This window comes from Amblyraja radiata, chromosome 10, assembly GCF_010909765.2.
Source record: "Amblyraja radiata isolate CabotCenter1 chromosome 10, sAmbRad1.1.pri, whole genome shotgun sequence".
Lineage (NCBI taxonomy): Eukaryota > Metazoa > Chordata > Chondrichthyes > Rajiformes > Rajidae > Amblyraja > Amblyraja radiata.
Window position 1 is genome coordinate 21,102,907 of NC_045965.1, and position 11,907 is coordinate 21,114,813.

At 41.7% G+C, this 11,907-nt stretch overlaps 1 long non-coding RNA gene across 1 annotated transcript in view; it reads left to right on the forward strand.

Annotated features, from left to right (window-relative positions):
- LOC116977660 overlaps positions 1 to 11,232 on the forward strand; it is a 50,017-nt gene extending 38,785 nt beyond the window's left edge. The window contains exon 3 of the long non-coding RNA XR_004413273.1: positions 11,000 to 11,232. This is a non-coding gene — a long non-coding RNA (uncharacterized LOC116977660). The remainder of the gene's footprint in view (positions 1 to 10,999) is intronic.
- Positions 11,233 to 11,907: the final 675 nt, after the last annotated feature.

Consider the following 11,907-nt stretch of genomic DNA (forward strand, 5'->3'; position numbering starts at 1 on the left):
ATCCGCAAACTTGATAAGCTTGACAGAGGAGTCAGTAGAGGTGCAGTCATCGGTGTGGAGAGGGGAGAGTAATCGGCCTTGCGGTGCTCCTATGCTGAGGGTTTGCGGGTCTGAGATGTGCTTTCCCAGCCTCACATGATGCTTCCTGCCTGTCAGGAAGCTGGTGATCCACCGACAGAGGGGTTCAGGCACAGTCGACTCAGAAAGTTTGGAGCGTAGTAGCTCTGGCACAATGGTGTTGAATGCAGAACTAAAATCAACAAACAAAATCCTCGCATAGGTCCCCTGGCGATCTAGGTGCTGGAGGATGAAGTGCAGGCTCTGGTTGACTGCATCATCCACAGATCTATTGGCCCGATATGCAAACTGCAGAGGGTCCAAGCAGGGGGTTCGTTATATTCTTCAGCTTGGCCAGCACAAGTCTTTCAAGGGTCTTCATGACTACAGAGGTTAGTGCAACAGGCCTGTAGTCGTTAAGACCAGTAATCCTTGCCTTTTTGGGTACAGGGATGATAGTGGAGACTTTGAAGCACAGGCAGGGACAGTATGGGTTTGCAGGGAGTGGTTGAAAATGTCTGTGCCAGTTGTTCAGCACAGCTTGAGCGTAGAGGGGCAAACATTGTCCGGTACTGGAGATTTCCGACTTTTCTGTCTTCTAAATAGCCTCTCCACCTCCTCTATTTTTATTGTTGATGATGGAGAAGTGGTGTGGTGCAGCATGGAGGGGGTGGGTAATTTGGGTGTGGTGGTGATTGGAGAGGGGTGGGTGGGCAAGGTCCAGTCTTTTCAGACTGGAGTCTTGCTTTAAGTAGGTGAAGTGGTGAATGGGGAGGAGTGGGTGTAGAAGGGTCCAGTCTTTGCAGACTTTGATCTGGCTGTGTTTGTTGGGGAGGGGGTGCCAGGGTTACGTTTCTGCCTGCCAAACCTGCAGTGGAACTCATTCTCGTCGTTGGTCAGCTGACGATTGTCCAAAGACGGTTGCACATTCTATGGCGTGACTCCTGCCCTGATTTTCCCCAAAGCTTTTTCACCATATATAATATACGGTTTGTGAGTGTGATGGATTATTCTGCACAGCCTTGGATCCCTTGTAAATATCTCCGGTCTCACCTATTCTGCCCTCTAGTTTTAGTATCCTCCACCCTCAGAAATATTCTGTGAGTGTTCACTTTACCATTGCCACTCTTGATCTTGAATTACCTCCAAGGTCACCACTTGGCATCCTACACACTAAAAAATAAAGCCCCAGTCTCTCTCTATAACTCAAGTCCATAAGCTTGCATAACATCCTGGTGAACATAACATCCTGCACCCTTTCCAGCTTAATGACATCCTTCCTATGGTTTTGTGACCAGAACTGCACAGAGTACACCAGGTGAGGTCTCACCAATGACAGGACATCATGATGCAGCTGTACAAAATTTGTGCTCGACATCCTTCCCAATGAAGGCAAGTATGCCAATGGCCACCTTCACCACACTGTTTACCGAATGTCACTTTTAGTGAACCATGCACATGTACTTTCAGATCTCACTGTTCTGCAACACTCCCTGGGGTACTACCATTTTCTTGAGCAAATCCTGTCCAGGTTTGGCAAAACAAAGTGCAACACCTCGCACAAGTCAGAGATTTGCCATTCCGTGCCCATCCTTCCCATCTGATCTAGTTTTTATAAGTTTGGATATCCTTCCTCACTGTCTACTATATCTTCATCTAGTACAACTTTTGCTTCCCAACCCAACGACAGATGCTGTCTATGTAAAGTTTGTGCATTCTTCATGTGATTGCTCGGGTTTTCTCTGGATGTGCTAGCTTCTTCCCTTTTCCCAAAAATATGTAGGTTGGGAGGTCAATTGACCACGATAAATTACCTCTAATGTAGGTGGGTGATAGAATCTGTGGGAAATTGGTGAGATTGTGGGAAGAATAGATTGCAGGGAAAATGAGTGGGAGAATGGGATTGCTCTATGAGCTGGCATAGTCTCATAGAGATGAATGGTCTCCTATGTTGCAAAGAAAGAAAAAATAGAAACATCCTGCCTTAAAGTACACTCATGCACTCTTCTAAATTTGTCACTGCTAATTAGTGCTTCCTTGTGATTTCTTCTTTTCACATCTTTCTCTATTTGTATGCGTTTGTTTGGTGAATAAATGAATGAACGTTGTAATTTGTCATTTTACTGGTCGTATTGGTTGCAATCATCTCATGTCGCCATTGTGGATAGTTTTAAATGTCATGCATTTAATTTATGATTCAACAAAATCGATCCTTCAATGTGTCAGACTGTATTTCGTGCCAATATATTTATGTAGTTATATAATTTATAGCAGTGTCACATAAAGTTGGTCACAAGTTAGATTTGTGACTCAGTCTCATCTCAATACTGTAGGGGGTATTGCGTGGACTATAAATTACACACAGAACTAAAGGAGAAATTGGTTATTATACATTAACCTATCAGCAGAACTGTGTAACTGTAATCATCAATTGATCGAATGGACATAAATCATCATCAATCCATGGTTTTGAGAATCCCATGTTTTTGGCATTTCTCTGGCCTAATATTGCTAATTTGATTGGCTGCCCTCATTTGGGCATTGAAATTCTCCAATCATCTTCTTTAGAAGTGTGTAAATTTCTGCGATGTTATATTCTGTTTATCCAATGTATTCACCGACCTCCTTGCTGCAATTTCAATATATGATCATTTAGGCTGATGATTCTGCAGAATTCAGCTTTGTACTAACGTAGGGAAGACAATAGCACATCTTAGAATAAGAATTCCAAGTGCAGCAGCTGCTGGGGGAATAACTGGGGCAACATTTTCTTTGAGCCTACTTAGTTCTGAAAGTTTGGGTGGTTAAGTGTCAGGGAATGTCCATGCTGAGTGATTAATTTTTGTATGTAAAACATTGCCTTTAACTGTTGTTTATGGCTGCAGCGGTCCAATGCAACCTTATGCACAACAAGATCTATGGGTTGAGTACAGCATTCTCTAAGGCCATATTTTTGCATTCAACTTCACAGAGGATGAATCTCAGAAGAAGCGAGATAAATGTTTTTAACTGGATGTGCATTGTTTAGTATTATTGCTTCCCTATACTCCAGCTCAAACATTATATGGGATACATTTACTAGTTCAGGAAAATTCTGTCAAAGATTTATTTAAATGCAAAAATTAGGGCAATGACAATATTAAAAAAATGTCAAAAGAATGTTATCAGCATGAATTTTGCCAGTCTCAGCCACACAATTGTTTAATGGGGAACATGGACAAGGACGGGATGATAGGTAGCTTCAACAATTTTAGGTATCTTGTTCTATTATTGTTCTCGGTGTTCTTTTAATTATACTGTGAACTTGATTAAGCAGAAAGACAAAAAGTCACAAAGTGCTGTAGTAGCTCAGCAGGTTGGGCAGCATCTCTGAAGAATATGAGTAGGCACTTTTTCAGGTCAGGACGCTTCTCCAAGCAGTCCGAGAAGTGTCCCGATCTGAACAATTGCCTATCCATGTTCTCCAGAGATGCTGCCCAACCTGCTGAGTTACTCCAGCACTTTGTGTGCTTTTATCTTGTAAGCCAACATCTGTAGTTCCCTGTGTCTACGTAAGCAGAAAGAAAGATGGACCAGGGAGTAAAATGATTAAACATTTGGAAAAGTTAAGCTGAAAGCCAGACACCTTAAATATAATTAAAAACAGAAATGCTGGAGACACACTGCAGGTCAAAAAGGATCTGGAAAGAGAAACAGAGTGCACATTTTATAATGCATGTACCGTTGAAGTTTCTTTGATATGACTGTTTTTCTTGTCCCAGATGGTGCCTGACCTGCTGAGTGTGTTAAGAATTGACTGTATTTACGTCAGCGTTTTAGCATTTGCAGTTTTTTTTTTCCAATTATGGAGACATAAAAGTCTAGAAACAGACCATTTGGTCCAATAAATCCATTCAACCAGCAAGCACCCCTTTTTGCATTGATCCTACACTAATCTCATTTTATTCTTCTCACATCCTCATCAACTCTCCTTGGATTTTACCCCTTACCTCCACATTGATGCCGATTAATTTATCGATGTGATGTGGGAGGAAACCAAGAGCTCCAGGAGAAATGCATTTGGGAAAGCATGCAAACGCCACATGAGCAGCAGCAGAGGGCAGGGTTGAACTGGATCACTGGAACTGTGAGGCAGTTGCTCTATTAGCTATGGTACTGCTGCTGCCCAAATGATCATAAATGTACCAGAATGACAACATGAAAATAGACAGAATATATCAAGATTACCCTTGACCTCTGGTTCAATAATCTTTAAGATATCACAGGTAACCCTGCAACATCTGTGTTTCAGCCGTTCGGGCATATAAGAGATTTGTTTTTGCAGTGTTCGTAAATCACTCTAAAATAAATGTGAGAAATTGAATAAGATTCTCGTACAGAATTTATGTGGGAGTAATTGGTGTCATCTCCATATATATTGCTAACAACCCTGCATGGATCCTTTTGGAACTCCACTGGTCATAGACCTTCAGCCGGAATATTGTCCTTCCATCCCAACCTTCTGTCTTCTATCAGTGAAACAGTTCAGAGACTATGACCAAGTCACTATCAATCCCGTACATCTTAATCTTCTGAATCAGCCTCCCATGAGGGACTTTATCAAATGCCTTATTAAAATCCCTATAGACAACATCACAGACCGACCTTCATCGATCACTTTTGTTACCACCTCAAAAAAACTTGATCTGGTTTAGTTTAGTTTAGAGATACAGCGCGGAAACAGGCTCTTCGGCCCACCGAGTCCGCACCGGCCAGCGATCCCTGCACATTAACACCATCTTACACACAATTTGCACATACACCAAGCTAATTAACCTACAAACCTGTACGTCTTTGGAGTGTGGGAGGAAACCGAAGATCTCAGAGAAAACCCACGCGGTCACGGGGAGAACGTAAAACTCCGTACAGACAGCACCCGTACTCGGTTCAAGTGCTGTAATGCAGCACCTCTACCACTGCACCACCATACCACCCTAGTGTCGCCCGTTCGTGAGACACGACCGGCCATGTACAAAACCATGCTGATTGTCCTTAATGAACCCATTCTCTTCCAAATGGGAGTAAATTCCATTCCAAAGAATCCTTCCAATAGTGTCCCTGCCACTGACGTGAGGCTCACTGGCCTATAACTCCTTGGATTCTCTCCACTTCCCTTAAATAAACGAACAACATTTAGTTACTCTCCTGTACTCTGGGACGTCACCTATGCTTAGTGAAGACGCAAAGAACTTTGTCAAGGCTCTTGCAATCTTCTCTCTTCCCCCTCTCAATAACCCGGGATAAATCCCATCAGCTCCCAGGGATTTAGCACCTTAATGCTCTTCAGAAGCCCCAACATCACCTCCTCGTGACCTCAAACTCCCATTGTATGTTAGTATTCTTCACACTGATCTAACTATCCTCCATGTCCTTCTCCTTGGTGAAAACAGATACAAAGTACACATTTAGTACCTCAAGTACATCCCCAGACACCAAGCACAAATTTCCTCTATTATCCTTGAGCGGTCCACCCTTCTCCCTAGTTATCCTTTTGTGTATAACATAGGTATAAAACGCTGTGGGATTTTTTTTAACCCAACTTTCCAAAGCTACTTCATCATCCCTTTTGGTCCTTCTTATCGCCAGCTTGAGTTATTTCCTCCTTTCTTTATATTCCTCAAGGACCCCGTCTGATTCCATCATCTTAAACCTTGTGTTCTCTTCTTTGTGACCAAATTTACAACTTCTTTGGCCATTGAAGATTTCCTTACTTTGTGTTTTGATATCTGTCTGCTTACAAAATAAGTAAACTAGCACATAATATACAGAGAAAGATGGCTGCACACACACTCGTATTGGAATCCAAAACAGGAATTATTTATTTCCAAGTCAAAGGTCACTGACTGATTTACTGAGCATGTGCGAGAATGAGTACAGCTCGTATGTTATAAATTACATGGATATTGTCACATCCTTTCCTTTTTGACATTTTGGGATTACATTTCCAACGAACCCAAAACTTAAACACTTTTCAAAATATTACACTGTAGTAATATGGTTTAATTTAACAGAATAAAACAACTGTTCTGTCTTATTTCACAATTTCCATCATTGTCCCACTTGTGACATTTCAATAACATAAACTAATGTTCACATGCTTTCTTCTCCTAAGCATGTAGGTACATCACAACAAAACACATTACTTTGTGACATACTCGCCGTACTTTTCCGGCGGTCTGACAGCTCTACCTTCCCTAGTCTTTGTGATGGTGTTTCTTTCAGAAATGTCTTTCTTTTCAGTGTGTACATTCTGTGCATCACTTCTAGCTTCTTCTCTTATGTCACTTTGTTTTTGTTTGGATTTCTCTGTGTTAAAAGTTTCACGAGTTGCATCTTATTCCGGTGATGCATGTTGTGTTGGTTCTTTCCGTGTCAGCTGAGGTTGCAAAGGTGTCCCAGTCTTCTCCATGTCTGGTGGTTTCTCTGGAGTTATGTGTGGGGGTAGTTCTCTGGTCTTCTTCAGATCCACTCGAATACGTCGAATTAGAAGTCCTGACTGTCTCGACTTCGTATGATCTCTCATCCAGTCGTTTCTGAACTGTTGCTGTCTGCCATCCGATATCTCCTAGTTTGTAAGGTTTGAGTCTTACGACATCACCTTCTTCCAGGATTGGCAGATCCTTGGCATGTCGGTTGTAGATTTTTGATTGTTTTCCTTGCAAATCCTTTATCTTTTTTCTCTCTTCTGTGAGTATCTCAGCACCATGTGGTTTGAGGAGGTTAGATGTAGTTGGAAGTGTCGTCCTCATTCTCCTTCCATGTAGTCTTTGTGCAGGACTACTGTTCACTCCTTGCACAGCGGTGTTGCGAAATTCCAGTATTGCCAAAGAAACATCTGTCTTGGAGTGATTGGTTTTCTTCAGCACTCGCTTAACTGCCTTGACTGCCGATTCCACCTTACCGTTAGCTTGGCTATGTCTTGGAGAAATTGTGTAGTGCTCAAATTCCCATTTCCTGGCTAATTTGGCAAACTCCTCTAATGAGAACTGTGTTCCATTATCACTTACCATGGTGCTGGGAATTCCGTATCTTGCAAAGTGGCTCTTGAGTTTCACAATGATTGACCTGCTGTTCAGGTCGTACAGTCTATCTATTTCCCAGAGATTAGATAGATAGTCAACTGTGATTAAATAATGCTTTCCCTCAAGTTCAAACATATCGGTTCCCACTTTCTCCCATGGTCGATCTGGGAGGTCATTGGGCAACAGAATTTTGTTCTGATTCTGTTGTTCGTACGTCCTGCAGGCTTCACAGTTTGAAATTAACTGTTTGAAATTAACTTCGCAGCAGGCGAAGTGGTTTTGTCATCCGCATCTGTTGCAGTCCTTCCCATACGCTGGGCATTCCTCCATCCTACGCTTTTGCATCCTTGCACAAAATTCGCACTTTACTAGTCCCTGATTCTTCCTCTGCGTAGGAAAATCAACCACCTTTTCCCTTGGTTTGAATCGTTCCATCTTGTGTATTGTCGGCTCTTTGCCGATGACCTGCATTCTTGCCGCTGTTACCTCCGAGGATCTACATATGTCCACAGTCGCCTGCAGTGTCAGATTCCTCTTCTGAAGATGTGTCTTCCTAGTTGACCGGTCTGCAATACCAATAACGATGTGATCTTGAATGAGGCTTTCTCTCACAGAAGTTGCATGTTTTAGCAAGCTCCTTCAGCTCTGCAACATACGCTTCAATGCTTTCCCCTGATTTCTGGTCTCGTTTATTGAAAACAAATCTTTCATAGGTTTCATTCGTCCCATCTATGATGATGTTGGACATCTTGTCAATGATGACTTTCACACCCGTCTCATCTGCTACCATCTCGAACGTCAGGGTATTGTAGATTCGCACGCCCTCCAGTCCAACAGTATGCAGGAATACTGCTTTTTGATACTGTTTCTCCTTCTCCAGTTCTGTTATCACTGCATAATTATCATACATTTGTTTAAACATTTTCCACTCTTCCACCCTGTTGTCTTTGAGCTTTAGATTGGGTGGTGGAGCCACGTGGAAAGATGGACTGGTCTGCGCCATTTTGAAATATCAGCGTATTCCCTCGCTCATAAATAGCTTAATTTATCTTTAAGCAGACTCCCACAGCACATCGTTTTAAACTTCCACTCCCACAGCACTGATTTACCTGCAGCATCTTATCTTTGTGTGTTCACTGACCTGCATTCATTCATGCATGCAGCCAGTCCGGTTGCTGAGTGTTGAAACATTGATTCCTGAAAGTTTTTCAAAGCATTTTTGCTAATCATCATAGTTTCCATTTGATTCACAAATGTTCACTTTCACCGCTGCCACCATGTTTTGATATGTCTGCTTACGAAATAAGTAAACTAGTACATAATATACAGAGAAAGATGGCTGCACACACACTTGTGTTGGAATCCAAAACAGGAATTATTTATTTCCAAGTCAAAGGTCTCTGACTGATTTACTGAGCATGTGCAAGAATGAGTACAGCTCATTTGCATAAATTACATGGATATTGTCACACTTTGCCATCCTTATTCCTGCTCCTTACTGGAGCATGCTGGTTTTGAACATCGATCAGCTGGCCTTTAAACAGCTTGCACATGTCAGTTGTGGACATACCCAATGTGAATTGCTTCCAGTGTACCCTCATGAGCTATTGCCTAAAAATGATGTCATTTTTTATCCTACTCCAATTAATAATCTTCCTGTAAAGTTCAGCTTTCACCCTATTCAAAACAATCCTAAAACCTTTAGAAGGTACACAAAAATGCTGGAGAAACTCAGCGGGTGCAGCAGCATCTATGGAGCGAAGGAAATAGGTGACGTTTCGGGCCGAAACCCTTCTTCAGACTGATGGGGGGTGGGGGGGAGAAGGAAGGAAAAAGGGAGGAGGAGGAGCCCGAGGGCGGGGGGATGGGAGGAGACAGCTCGAGGGTTAAGGAAGGGGAGGAGACAGCAAGGGCTAGCAAAATTGGGAGAATTCAATGTTCATGCCCGCCGGATGCAGGCTCCCCAAGCGGAATATGAGGTGCTGTTCCTCCAATTTCCGGTGTTGCTCACTCTGGCAATGGAGGAGACCCAGGACAGAGAGGTTGGATTGGGAATGGGAGGGGGAGTTGAAGTGCTGAGCCACCGGGAGTTCAGGTAGGTTATTGCGGACTGAGCGGAGGTTTTCGGCGAAACGATCGCCCAACCTCCGCTTAGTCTCACCGATGTAAATCAGCTGACATCTAGAGCAGCGGATGCAGTAGATGAGGTTGGAGGAGATACAGGTGAACCTTTGTCGCACCAAAAACCTTTAGAGTTGTGATCACTATCCTCAAAACATACTTCCACTGAACCACTGGTAACTTGGCCAGGGTTTCAGTAATCTAATATGTTCCTCTATTTCCCATTTGCTATTGGGTGCATATAGTATAATCCCTTTCGAGTGCTTGCATCTTTCTTCTTTCTAAGCTGCTCCCATATGACCACAGTGAGCGACTCCTCATGTATGTCCTCTCTGAATGCCGCCGTAACATTCTCCTTGATTGGCAGTGCAACTCCTCCACCTCTTTTGCCTCCCTCTCGATCACATCTGAGACATCAAAACCCGGAACATTGAGCTGCCAGTTGTGTCCCTCCCACAACCATGTTTCCACTGTGGCCCCAACTTCATAATCCCATGCATTGATACACACTTTGCTCATCTGCTTTTTCCATAATGCTGAAGATAAACACAAAAAGCAGGAGTAACTCAGCAGGACAGGCAACATCTCTGGAGAGAAGGAATGGGTGACGTTTCGGGTCGAGACCATTCTTTAGACCAGTCTTCAGACCAGCTTTTTGTGTCTATCTCCGGTTTAAACTAGCATCTGAAGTTCCTTCCTGCACATTTCTCCATAATACTCTTTGCATTGAAATTACATAGTGAGCATTCTATTTGTCAAATGTTCTATACATTTATTTTGTCAATCCCATCATCTAATTATTTAATTATTTAACCCTCATAATTTAAATATTTAATCATTTCATTATTTAATTTTTTGTTGATTTAAGAAGGGTAAGAGATGATTAACATCATGTTGTGTATGTTAATGAAAGCATTTTGTTCAATTTGTTCATTTCTGACTATTTAAAAGGCCATGTGCCTATTGTCCGTCAAATTTCTTATTTGCTCGCCTGGAAATATTGATCAATATTTTAAATGTTCTTGTTTAGGTAAGATATCAAAGTTATACTTGTGCTTCCAGCACTTTTAATGCTGAGAACCAGTCATTTCAACAAGGTGCAGCCAATGAACGTGTCCATCACTACTGCCTCAGGCAGACTGTTTATCCTGGGATTCTTTGAGTTAAACTTCATTTAATTCAGCAATTTATTTAATATTTGATCATGGTAATAAAAATTACTTCAATAGTTTAACTGTCTAGATTGGAGAAGGTTCTTGCTGTAACCATAATAAAGCAATCAAAAGTAATAAAAATGACATTGAACAAAATACATGATCTTATGAAAATATTTTTTTAAGTACTGAATCAATTCAATTCAATTCAATTCAACTTTATTGTCATTGCACAGATACAAGTATAGGTACAACGAAATGCAGTTTAGCGTCTGATCATAGTCATAGTGCAAGATAGGAATTTTAAAAATAAAAATAAATAAATAAATCGTGAAGCCAATTGAATTGTATACATTATGTGAAATGTATCTTTGTATAAATGTTGTTGATGTGAATTGACACAGCTTTCTAAATGTGATGTGCATGTTTGGTGTTATGCTCTTTTAAAATAACAAATTGACACAGAATTATGAAAAGCCAAACCATGCTTTGTGGCTGTTTGATGTGAGATTAAAGCAAAAGTATATTCTGAAATGAAATTTAAAATCCTTTTATTATTGGATTTCTTTTATTCCTAAGATTTTCAAATGTTTATCTTTTCTTTAGAATGGTAATGATTCCCCGGAGCATGGTCTTAGCAAATCTTATACCTCCTCTGGAACCACGCTTGGAGTGGATTTACGAAGAGGAAGAAGACGTTTCTCTGGTAATCTTCAGTTGCCACCGTTGTCTTGGAGGCAGGGGGAAAGAGCGAAGACTCCAGAAAGAGACAGCATACCAAGACCTACTACATTGCCATTGCGAACACCACCACGGATAGCTATTACACCAGTGGACCAAGATTGGTAAGGCCGTAAACCGAGTTTAAGGCATGAGATGTTATTATGGTATGTTTTTATACTTGGAACACAATGGTGAAGATATTTCTTATTGATTATTGGAGTGATGAATTCATGATGGGGATGCAGGAAGGGGGAACTAACCATGGAGAACATGGGGTGGGTAATTATGGTAAAAACATTGCCCAAATTATCAAGGACTATAAGCTAGAATCATTTAATTATTCTTATCCTTGAGCTGCCTTCTGTGGCCAATATGATGAAGTGCTCATCCTGGTTGTCTGCAGCAAAATTCATGTGTGACATTGCTCTGCAGGAAATTGGGGCTGCAGAGATTCTTCCCGTTGGACCCTAGCCTAGTGTCTGTGCATTTGTTTCTACATCCTCAACACATGTAGATCGCAGCACTAAGCTATTTATTGAATTGTGAGCTTTGTTAATATCTGAGCTGAGGATGGGCTATAACAAATGGAAGATGACTTTGCTTCATTTTCCTATTTCTACTATTGCCATGCCACAGTGAGGCAGAGGCAACCACTGCATTAAGGGGTCTGGGGGTTGGGGGGGGGGTTGTTGCTTTCCGGAAAAATGTTCTGTACCACGATTAATGAAGCTGCACCATCTACATGAATCTACAAGCGTTGAAAACATCAATATGCAGGATGAAACACATAT